Source organism: Oxyura jamaicensis, chromosome 4, assembly GCF_011077185.1.
Source record: "Oxyura jamaicensis isolate SHBP4307 breed ruddy duck chromosome 4, BPBGC_Ojam_1.0, whole genome shotgun sequence".
Classification (NCBI taxonomy): Eukaryota; Metazoa; Chordata; class Aves; order Anseriformes; family Anatidae; genus Oxyura; species Oxyura jamaicensis.
The window spans coordinates 20,166,147-20,178,382 of NC_048896.1; the positions used below are offsets into that span (position 1 = coordinate 20,166,147).

Here is a 12,236-nt window from a genome sequence, read left to right on the forward strand (position 1 = left end):
GGGAGTGGGAGTGGGAGTGGGAGTGGGAGTGGGAGTGGGAGTGGGAGAGGGAGAGGGAGAGGGAGAGGGAGAGGGAGAGGGAGAGGGAGAGGGAGAGGGAGAGTGCGGTGCGGTGCGGTGCGGTGCGGTGCGGTGCGGTGCGTGCGGCTGCCTGAGGGGAGGAAGGGAGGGGAGGGGAGGGACGGGGGAGGCGACGCAAAGCCGCGGGGAGGGTGAGGGGATGCGGCCGGGGTCCTGGGCGGTCATGGCGGGCGGCTGAGGAGCCGCAGGGCCCGGGGGCAAAGGGCGCCGTGAGGGCTTGGTGGCGCCGGGGAGGCCGGGGCTGAGGGCGAGGGCCCGCCTGGGCGGAGAGGGAGGCGGCAGGGCAGTGACAGGGCCGGGGATGGCACAGGGCAGCGGGAAGGGTCGTCAGGAGGAGTCTATCCCACATAAGGGAATATTAGATCCTTCCAAACCTCCTCTAAAAGACAGAAATCCAGCAAAGTCTCTCCGTTGCCCCTTATGCTGTGGAAAAGGACAGACCTGGAGTAGCAGAGAGGCTAGATCTCCACAGGGAGCAGGCAGACAGGTGTCAGACACCCCACGTACTTCTTGGTACCCACCTCTTGGCTGAGCATCAATCTTGTTATGCCCCTGGCCTGTGGACATGGATGGAGACACTGTGCTTTTGCTGGAAACTTGGTTCTCTGGCGTGTTGATCTTTTACCCCCCTCCTTGATACCTCACTGTATGGAGCCTGCAGCTCTTTTCTTGCTGCTTTGAGGCTTACGGAACTGTAAAAAATGGAGACAGAAAAGAGATACTAGGTCGCCCAGTCCATCTCCTAGGCCCAGGGAAGATCGTTTCACACTTGATGTTTTCTTTTCCTCTGATTTCAGCAGACCACATTCCCTTGGTCTGCCTTTGATTTTTTTTTCTCCCTCCTTGTTAATCTCCGGCTGGTAGTTTTTTTTTTGGTCTAGGGATAATATCAGAAGCATTTGGCTTTGCATTTGCAATATAATTAGCCAGTGACACTGGCTGTCGCTTCATGTAAGTAAGTACTCATGTGAGACTAGCAGATGACTGCACACATGCAGTTTCAAACTACTACTCTTGAAGTATGCCAAAGGCACAGATGAATAACATGGCATCACATTCATACAGCAAGAGCTGTTAAGCATATGTATGACTTTACGCACAGATGTGTGACTCCTGCTTACTCCTAGGTGCATGCATTGGTTGCTATACGCGTGCTTCTTTAGGAGAATCATTCCCAGAAGATGGAATCCATTCCAGTTCAGGCAGGATAAAGATCAGGCTGTAGGGTGGCTGGGAATGTTCCTGTTTTAGGTTCAGATAGCAGTTGACACTTCATCTCTTTAAATAAAGAAATGGTTTTCTGTAGAGATATGTGGAGAATATCTTTATATCAGTAGCACTCTTCTAGCCCAAAGCACTCTACAAATATTATTTATGAATTCCCATAGACATGCCTATGAAGCAGGATTGTATTCTTCTGTTACATATGTAAGAATCAGGTAAAGCAACTGACTCAGCTCACCTAGGCAGGAAGTTTCAGATCCAGAATTAAGACCACAAGCAACAGCTGGGCTTTACTGTAGAGCACTCTTCTCTCAAATGTCCTTTGGTAAAAATATCAGACCTGAAAGTTACAGACAGCTATGTGAAATTTAGACTTCCAATATACTTGTGAAACACAAGTTCCTATAGGCTAATAAGTTGTCTTTTTGGTTGCAAACTATGCCTCTTTCCCCACTCTACTAACACGTTCTTCACACAGTGTCCAAGTCCTCCTTTATGTGTCCTTTCATAGCAGCCCTGCTTTCTTCCTGTGCACTTGCTCTCACAAATTTCCTCTTCCTGTTCCTTCAGCTGTGTATTCCAGCCTGACCCCACTTGACATGCCTGATTATGATGTATTGAAAAAATATGAAAGAAATTATGTTTAACTTTATAAATGTTAGGACATATGAGAAGAAATTAAATAACCAGTAATGAAGGTGGCGTATGGCAGAATCTCATTTTCACAGATAGCCGGTAGGATGGGTACCTGATCCCAAATAAAATGGTACTTCACAGCCTCATCTCAAAATGGAGAGTCTCGTTATAATCTAAAATTAATCTGTGCTAAGAGGCAAATAAATTTTCATTATCACATTTCTCCTCCTGAAGCCCCTAACATTCACATTATTATGAACATTTTCAAAACACACTGTTTTTTTTGTTATGCATCTCGTGGTAATATTTTTAGATGCAAATGGTACAGCAACAATCCTATACAGATTTTGAAGAATCCGAAAGAGACTATATCCCTGTTTCTTTCTTACAGTGAACCCAATCTATCCTAGGACAAAATAGTATGATATTAGTTGGCTCTATGTGAATATTAATGCCTTACAAATAGTTTACATACTTGGAAGTTAAGTGACTCAAGTTAGTGAGTTCCATGGTAACCAAGGTCATACCAGATGCTTTCCCAAACCTTTCCTAACTAAATACAATCAAGATTTTGCAGGGTAATCAGAGCTTCATGTTCAGATGTGGCCTGGGACACCAGGGGATTCTGAGTACTATCTACCTGAGCCAGGAGGAGGTAATGATTTATAATTAGCTAATGTGTTCTCATTGTGATGTCTAATACTGGATTAGAAAAATGCTAGAGAATTTGGGACACAGCGTTCTCACTGAGCTTTCTGATGTTACTAGGCTAAATCCATGGTTTTAGCATAAAGTCACAGTAAAATCTACACCAGGATTCTCTGGCACAAACTTCACCTTAACTACACTAAGCTGACTTTAGCACTTTTGTAATTCCCAATTTTTAATTGCAAGAGAGAAGTTCAGGCAGCAAGTTTCCAGAAATCATTGTGCTTCTCCCACTACCAACATAACTAGATTATAATTGCCAATAAATGTATTAACAATTGTATTTTACAGCCTTTTAAAAATTATTTTAACCGGCTATTTCTTCATAAAAACAGGAGATACAATTAACCTAACTTTATGTTAATCTCAGCATTTTGATTACCTAAACCAATTAATTCTGCAATTGACAGTTTACAGATAAAGTGATAGGCAGAGAGAGAAGCAAAGACAAAAAGGGATTCAAGAAGATGAAACTACAGATAGTAGCAGTCAAGGGGAAAGTACAGTGTCAAAAGAGGGAGAATGAATATAGACATAGTTGCATATATTTTAGAGGAACAAGTCAAAGGACATCTAGTTAAAATTGATTAAATTATGAATGGGCATAGAACAAACTGTTGAAGCTCTCCTGTTTACCTTTCATTACCAAGCAGTAACAGAGACATAAAATTAAATTAAAAAGCAGCAGATGAGAGACAGTTTAACAGAAATATTCTGCTATGCAGTTTATAGCTAATCCATAAAGCTGCCTTCTACGCATTATTCTTGGCAAAAATATTTGTTTTTAAAACCTTAAAAATTTATACAAATTAGCAGAGTAAATCTGTTAGATGATAAAGCTATTGGGATTAATATCTACAATTCATGGCAGAAAGTAGCTGCTAGATCCCTCAAGGAAGACCTGGTCTTCCCGCACATGATGGGAGTTCACTGTATGTCTAACCTTCTCTGAAAGTTTTTGCAGAGACAGTATAGGAGACTGGGTGATTCATTGTTTTGTTGTTATTATTTTTTTTTTGCTAAGAATAGTCAACAGGTGAAATCCTGGAACAACAGAAACGTGTGGTAGGTTTGTTACCTCTGTCATCGGAGCTAGGATTTTATCCTCTACACCCTGGCGGAATAATACTGTCTGGCATATTGGAATATGTTCTAGCACATGGAAGGGTGATCAAGATTTGTATAGGAACAGGCTCGATGAGGAAACTTGTTGACAAATAAGTCATTACTCCATTATTGGAGACATTCAACTTCAGGTAGCAAATTCCTGCATCAACTTTTATCAGACTTGAGCATGGATTGTTACAGTAATAACCTATATATACTACAATTGCACAACTAAGACAAATGTGGAAACAGCATGTACAACCGTCTTCATTTTTCCTGAATTTGTGGTATCGTAAGGATCCATGTTATTAGTTCTTCTAAGAGCTAGGGGCTGGTGGAAGTGTAGGGTTATTATAGTTCCAGATCAGATACAATTTATATTACCTTCTGCTTTTTGATGAACTGTACACTAGGCACTGCTGGCATAACATAACCCTACAATTCTTATTGAAACCCTTTTGCTGAGTGCATCTATATTTATTACTTAAGGAAAAAGTAAATCAAAAAAGTAACAGTATCCCATATACACTGTTAATAAAGTGACTCCTCTTTCTTTTTCTTTCATACCTATAAATACAGTTTTCAATCAATCTTGAGAGTTAAAACCAGTTTTTAAACCACTTAGAACTCTGTGCAGAATCTTAACGCTATTTTATTTCTGTGTATAATTACTGAAGTATATTAAAGACAATCTCCTTTAGCTGTAAGTAGTGAATAATGACTTCCGATAACTGCTTGCCAATCAAAAATCCACTTTTCTCCCAGTATTTGTTTGTATATTACTATAACTCATTTCAGTTCAGATCTATAGTAGTGGTTGCTAGTGAAAATATTTGTTGGAAAAGCTCATCAATTCTTGGAAAGGGCTGTCTATACAATAAGAATGTACATTTTTCACTGAAGTTTAAGGATTTCAGATTTGATCTGTTCCACTTGATCAGAGAGAGATCCCTCTCCTCCCCTAAGCAAGTGGTCTGGTAGTTACAAAGTTTGAGTCATGCAGGAAACTGACATTCACCCCTGTTAATTTCGAAGAACCTGTGTTTTTACTTCTGGAGTGAGCCTTTGCAGCACTAAGGTAGGAAATCAGGCTTTTTTTTTTTTTTTTTTTTTTTTTTTTTTAAGAGTCCATTCACTTCATATAAACAAGATATTAATACGGGAATGAAATTTGACAGAAAAGGAACTTTAAGCTTTGTCTTCATTAGTCCTAGAAAATATATTGTCTATGGGGTGTTTGTCTCCTTTGCTTTGTAACTACCCAAAAAACGTCACATTGAACATGAAAAAAACTCTCCCTGTGCAACTTCCATGAAAAGAAAGCATTTCCTCAGAGGAAAGAAGTACATAGAGCATACATGAGAGGAATGAGCAGCTCTGCTACTTTTAGGCCTTTATTTTCTCTCACCTAGATACCTTACCTACCATCTAATTCCAACAGCATCTCAAGGTCTAAAAAGACAATAACTGGAAGAAAAATGCCAATGCTGCTAGCAAGGTGTCAATACAGGGAATTTACAGAACAGTCCAGAATCTAAGAAGGTAGTAGAGAAAAATTATAGGAAGAAGAGATATATCCTATTGTAACATCACAGTCTAACCCACAGGCTGGAGATTCTGACCCCTGTATACTGAAAGATCGAATCCACAGCCTTTAAATTATATATTGTCTTATTGTGGAGGACTTTCATTGTCTATCTGTACAGAGATGAATTCCACCTAACATGATTTGTTTTATTGATTTCAGTGGGATTAATAGAGTACAAAGATGACTACAGTTGTATACTTATATTGATATGATTAACACAATGTAGTTCTGAAAATCTGCAGTGTTTAGGAGACAGCAAACCCTTCAGAAACTCAGTAGTTTATTTGAAAAGATCTTATATTAACAGTATAGCCAAATTTAACAGAAGCATTCTCATGCTTTATAAAACTTCTATTCCCAATTAAAAGTTGTTTGGCTTTGTAACTCACACCTTGTAGCAACTGTGCTGGATCTTTATGATTACAGTATGAAACTGCCTATTTGATTGCTCTGTCAGCACAATAGAAGGCATCAGAAGTGAAAAAAAAAAAAAACACAACAACCCTGCAAAATGGTTTTGTTGTAGCAATTCTCACCTTATATCAATTTGAAGAGTCTTAAGCATTTTCCAATAGATCTGCCATGGTTCTTATGCAGCAAATAGAAGTCGAATGACAATAGATTTACATTTCTTAATTACATTTGCAGATGCTTCAGAAATATCCCATGAGCCCCAAGGAGTCCACAGTCCTGATTTTTAGGAAAAGAGATAATTATTTATTGTCATCTGTTAAATGTTTTAGTATCAGATTATCTGGAAACTAATGGTGAACATTTAAACTGCAATAATCCTGTTTTTACTTCAGTTCTGTTGTGTCCTTATAAGCACCCAATACTAACTAAGCACTCAAGCACTAACAAACAAGGTCACTGCTATCAGTGACTGCCCATTTATGGGAAGCTTGTCTAACCCATGATGTTGCTAAAGCATCCTGTTTTTAATGATGAAGCACCGGGTTGTATACATAGCCATTACTTTCAGTAAATTTCACTTGCTGAAACAAGCAGACTTCACAGTGTTATTGACTGGCAAAGTCTAGGAAGAGTCACCTATTTGTCTGGTGTTCATTTGTGTATCTTAAAAAATAAAAAACAATAAATGTAAGTTAAGTAAAATCCTTTGTTTCAAGGAGTGAGATGCCATTTCCTTGGTACTTGCAATAGCCTAGAGTGTAATCTAAAAACCATTACACTTATTAAACATCATTCTATTGACTTCAGTGGTCTTTGAATAAAGCTATTAGCCTATTTTGTAGGACATGTAGCCATATTTTGTAGCCTTATTCTTGAGGTGCACGAGAGGTTAGGGACAAGACTGGAGAGGAGAGGCAGGACTAGAATTTTTATTTCAAATCTCTTATTAGCTATTTGTTCTTCATACATCAGAAAGTATATAAAAAATTAAATATAAAGAAAGTATAAAATATAAGAGTATGTACCATTCTATTTTGGGGGAAGGTGGCAGAGACATCACCTTATAGATCTACCTTGAAATCTGTATACATAAAAATCACTCTTTTTCAGGAACTGGAGCTTTGCCCCCTATGTCTAGGTAATGGACACTGGCTCTGAGAAGCATCCAACCCAACAGTTAGTTTCACAGTGATAAATCAGTTAATTAAATTTCAGAAAGCAAGACAATTCAGAACTGACCTTAGCACCTTCTTGTTAGGTGGCTATAAACAGTCATCAGAAGTGTTAGGTAAGAAGTGGCAAGTTTTACACATGGTTTCATTGGGGGTGCAAACATTAAGTGTGATGTAGTGAGTTAAAGAGGAAATGCAAACACATAATTTTAGACTTAACTCTGAAAGTTCTTGCTGTTGTGTTGCATGGCAGACCTTACACATTACTTTGATGTACTGTTGTTATTTGAAGTGTAATTTGTATAATAATTAACTCCAAGTGATCCACTGCAGTGCTTCAGCAAAGTATTGGGGCCCATTAAATTGGACCATGAATACACAGTTGCTTTCCTTATTTCTAACATAATTATACTGTTGGAGAAAAAAAAGAAAAAAAAAGAAAAAAAAGAAAAAGCAGATTAATGGAAAGGTGTTGCTAAACACCTAGCTCCTTGGTGCTGTAAATTTCTGGAGTGCTGTTACGAGGTTTTGAAGTATTAACTACATATGAAAAGCGACATGCTGGAAATCTTTTGGAAAGCATTTGTTTCCACTATTTTTTAGGGAAATATTCTGCTGTAAAAGGTGAAAGCCAATGACAGCTATACCAAAGGCCATGTTTTCACTGCAAGCTTATTCATACTTTTAGGGCCACCCCCTTCCACACAGCATCACACAGGACCTTATGCCTAGATATACATGAACTTTGAACCTGGCTTTGCCATTAAGCTTAACTCAACTTCTAAGTAGATCACCAGTTATAAAGTTTTCAAGGAGGAGTTTGGCTTTAGGGCACACATGAAATCATATGTTTGCTATATACATCTGCTTGGATTATGGATTCAGTCTGGAGAATAAATATCTCTTACAGACTTACCAATGTATTGAAGCATGAAAAGCAAATAAAACCTGTCATAAGCAAAAAGGAGACAGAGTGTTATTCTAATTCTATATGAATTAGATCATAATAACTCCTGGACCCTGTAGTTTCTGAGTCATTTGTTTCCCATTTGGCTCTTGCTAGAAACCACCTGCCAGTTCATATACCTCTACTCAGCTTTTAACCCTTCTTTCCACATGCTCTGTATATTTTGCAGAAGAATACTGAAAGATGCCACCTCACCAGGCTGCATTGTAGATACAAAAATGGCTAGCTGTAAAATATCCTCAGAGTGTCAGGAGCCCTCTCAGCTCCTGTTCAGTCACTAGTCAATAGGAATTTTTTGTACAGATAAATTATGATTACCAGCCACTCTAACGTGCCAGTTCACACACGATTTCTGGGTAGAGGACCCTGTCTGAGAAGGAAAAAGAAGCTTGGAGATGACACTATGTGTATATATGTATATAAATGTCAGGCCATGATGGACATGTTTCCACGTAGGCCTAGAACTGTGTGAGTTTGGTCAGGTACTCCAGATATACTTTGTAGTTTTAGCTCAGGCCACGGCCTCCTTGATTGCAATGGGAGCTTTGCTTAAGCTAACAGCTATTTCACATTGGAAATGACATTGGGAACTTCATGAGAGTGGTGAGATTTGCATTTAAAACAAGACCAGAATCCACCTGTTTTACTTGTTGTCAACAAACGCATTTGCCATACTTTGCACAATAATGAACTGAAAGTCAACTAATTTCTGCATATTTTCAGTATGAATTGTAAGGACCAGCTTTTTCAAAAATCATAAGTGATTATTCCTGAATTTCTCAAATTTACTAAGAATCATTTGGTCAAATAGCAGAGTCCCCATAACTTTATACTCACATATGCCTTGATTATGATACATTTCAGATAAGCTGATAGTGATCTTCTAAAATAGATACATGAAAATAATTATTTCCTCAGAACTATAGCTGTAAACTAAAAGCGCAAAGATCAGCTGACAGCACTTCTCACATCCGTCAGCAATGTTCATTTTTGATGACAAAACATAACTAAAATTTCCAAAATTGGTTCATGAGGGAAGATCTATGCTTTCAATTTAGTTGGTGTTCATCAAAAGGCTTTTGCTGAATTACTGAGGCTTTGGAACACACCAGACCATTTAAGCTACTCAAGCCAAAGAGAAACTGAATGGCAGCTCTTAGCAACAGCATTTTTCGAAGTTCACAGACTGTATCAAGGTCATCAGAGTCATTAGGCCCTGAAATATAAAGATGTAACCATGAGATGAATTTCTGGTTCCAAGCACAAACCCTCAGTGACTTTAGTGGACATCACACTGGACTCTGATTTATTAGATCACAAATGCAAGAAGGAGGAAGCATTATTCTAATTTCATTTTGATGAGGTCAGGACAATGACATCTTAAAACCATGCAGTACATATATGTGTACGTTCCCTGAAAGAGGAAATATATTTCCGATTCAGAAGTTGGAATGCTTCCAACTGACCCCGAAATGAAAAACTTCCCACCAGCTTTGTAACAAAACAGCATTGTGGAGTCCAAAGTATCTCTCTGTTACTTGTACCAAACATATTCCTTTTAAGATTAAAAATGAACTTTCAAGCTCTCAGTTCTGCAAACTCATCTGGGGCCTTCAGAGTCGAGTTACATTTTTCCCCTTCCCAGTCTTGCAACCAAGTACAGTCTTTAAAAACTATACAAGATGTGTGATGGTTTCGGTGCGATACCACTGCCTTCTAATTGTAACCCCAGTGACGTCCTTGCAGCTTGAAGCCCGTCAGTGGGGTTTATCAAGCGTAACACACTGAAACATCTGAAACATTTGAACAATCCTTTTGAAACTTCATAAGAATCCAGCCAGCACCTGCAAGCTGTGTTGCTCTTTCTGGCAAATATAAGCAAGAGAGGAGCAAAAGCCTGGTTTTGGCATGAAAGCCAGCGTAACTGATTCTGAACCCTGAGAGTCTTGAGCAGGACTGCTGGGTGAGGATGTGCCCCCTTCTCTGGGCAAAACTGTTCAGGTGGGGTTTAGTAGGTATTGTGGCTTTACAACTTTTCTTTCTGGTCAGTGGACTACATAATTCAGTTTCCCCAACAAGATTTGGAGATGAAAGACAGTTTGATCACAAAAGCAGCTCTGTTGTTCCAGGAGCAGCACAGAAAGGAAAGCTGTTTCACACAAACACAGGAATAATGTTCCTTAACTCTGGATTCAGACCATCAGAAAACTGTCTATATCCTCCCTAACCTTCACCCATCTAGCCTGATGTTTTTTGGTATTTCAAAGACATGGACAGGTACTCTCCTCCAAATAGAGCTGTTTTCTAAAAAAGGAGAATGAGAAAATTTTAGGGTTGTACTTTCATCTTCAATAGAAGATTTTTCTGCCTAAAAACAGGATTACAGACCTCAAGATCTGGCCCCACAGTTTGTGCGCAGAGTAGTGAAATCATGTCATAACAATAATTCAGGAAGCCAAAAGGAATATAAACACAAGCAAAGATTAGTTAATATTGAAATATTTTGGTTGTTCAGAGGTAAATTAAGACACTAAGCACAGATTAACTGGATTTGGGGCTATAGAAATGACTGTTACACAGCAAGGTCAGGGCTAAATGAAATGACTAAAAATCGATCAAATGTATGAAGTACTATGGGGGAACAGGGCAGTTAATCATTTCAAAACTTTACTCTGTAAAATGTACTGTACATGATTGATGATGGCGGAGATAATAAAACAAGCAGCCTATACCTCTGCTCCAGATATAAATATGCTGGAGTTGTGTTTGGGCTTAATTCAGCACAATTTGTGTTGCTAATTAATGCTGCTTTAAGCAGAAGGTAGAAAAGTTAGCTCTGTTATTTCTTAGGAAATTATGTCTTACTTTCAGAATGCATCTGGCTGACATTGTTTATTAAGAACCGGAGTGATGTGACTTTTGGGGAGGCTAGGGAGGGAATATCCTTCATTTAGACTTCTAAAAACCTCTGTGGGTATAAACTGCATATGCTTTTGGTGCAAGAAATGCTAACTGCTTGGCATCCGTTTATTGGCAGTGGGATATGCGTTTACAAGCCCCTTTTCCCTCCTAGCTCCAAGGGATTAACAATGCACCAATTCTTTGAGCCTCAGGGCCTGATTCTGTACCCCTGAAGTCAATAGAACCGTTGTTAATGACCTCAATGGGCACAGGCTCGAACCCTCAAAGAACACATTATGTGATACACATTTTTTAAAAAAAGGCTTAGCGGTTCTTTTTGTCTGCAAAACCAGGGATGACTGACTGATAGAAAGAAACTGAAATAGAGAGGTGAAAAAACAAACTCTGATTCCCCAGTTAGGCAACTAACTCTACATGTGAGCACTGTCACAGCAGACAGAATAGCTGCATTAAGTAGCTGCAGGAGCCTATCTTTGCTCCTCTACATTAGAGAATTTTAACAACTGTGCATTAGAGGAACTCTTCTAATTTTTCTGCCATTCCTTCATCTGCCTCCAGGAGCCCACATCCTAACTGATGCGGTCACATAAACCTGAGAAACACTGCTAAGAGCAAAGGAAAACTAAGACTGTTTTCATAACCATTTACCACTACATTCAGAGTTGTAAGCAAGTTAATGACCACAGGTAATAGCATAGATCCTTTCTAACCACAAATAGCCAATGGCTGCACTGTCCCCTTCTAGTTTCAGCATTAATAACAAACTTCGTTTTTCTATACTTAAATCTATAAATGGAACAGCAGGGCCCGCACATACATATTCACGTGAAAAACCCTCAAGAGGAATTGACGGCAATAGCACCATCCATCTTCCTTACATATTGAATGAATGAAGTATCGGCTCTTGGCTTTGAAAGCGTCACTGGTTACCCCAGTCACATCCCATTGCTTCTGATCCTGCTCTAGTTGATTTGAAAACACATCACCTCCTTCAAACAGCATTGCAAACACTCAGTGAGAATGCTTATTTGGTCAAATCCTTGCTCTATCTTATTTACCAAAAACAGTCCTGGGGAAAGAAAATTTATTCTGTCACCGGCATGTATAAAAAGGGGGAAGTAGCCTTCCCTAGTACTTCCAGGCTGAAGCTGAGCACATCAGCAAATACACTATTTAGAGAGAGGGGAGGCACTGCAGAAATCTCCTTATACTACTAGGGGCTAGAGCATCAACTCACAGACACAGAGACCTTTTGTAACACCAAACCCCAAAACATTTTCTCAAAAGTCAGAGCGATTATTGCATCCTTGTGGTGCAGAATTTTTAATGCTGAGCAGCTAGTACATTTTATGAATTCATCACTTTAGTGTTGAACACTGGCATGCACTGATAGCTAGGCACAAAAAGCTCCAGCGCT

General features: G+C 39.2%; 1 long non-coding RNA gene across 1 annotated transcript; it reads left to right on the forward strand.

The window, feature by feature from the left end:
• Positions 1-1,868: 1,868 nt before the first annotated feature.
• LOC118167178 lies at positions 1,869-7,358 on the forward strand. Its single transcript, XR_004750993.1, has 2 exons — positions 1,869-2,596; positions 5,993-7,358. It is a non-coding gene; the product is annotated as an uncharacterized LOC118167178 (long non-coding RNA).
• Positions 7,359-12,236: the final 4,878 nt, after the last annotated feature.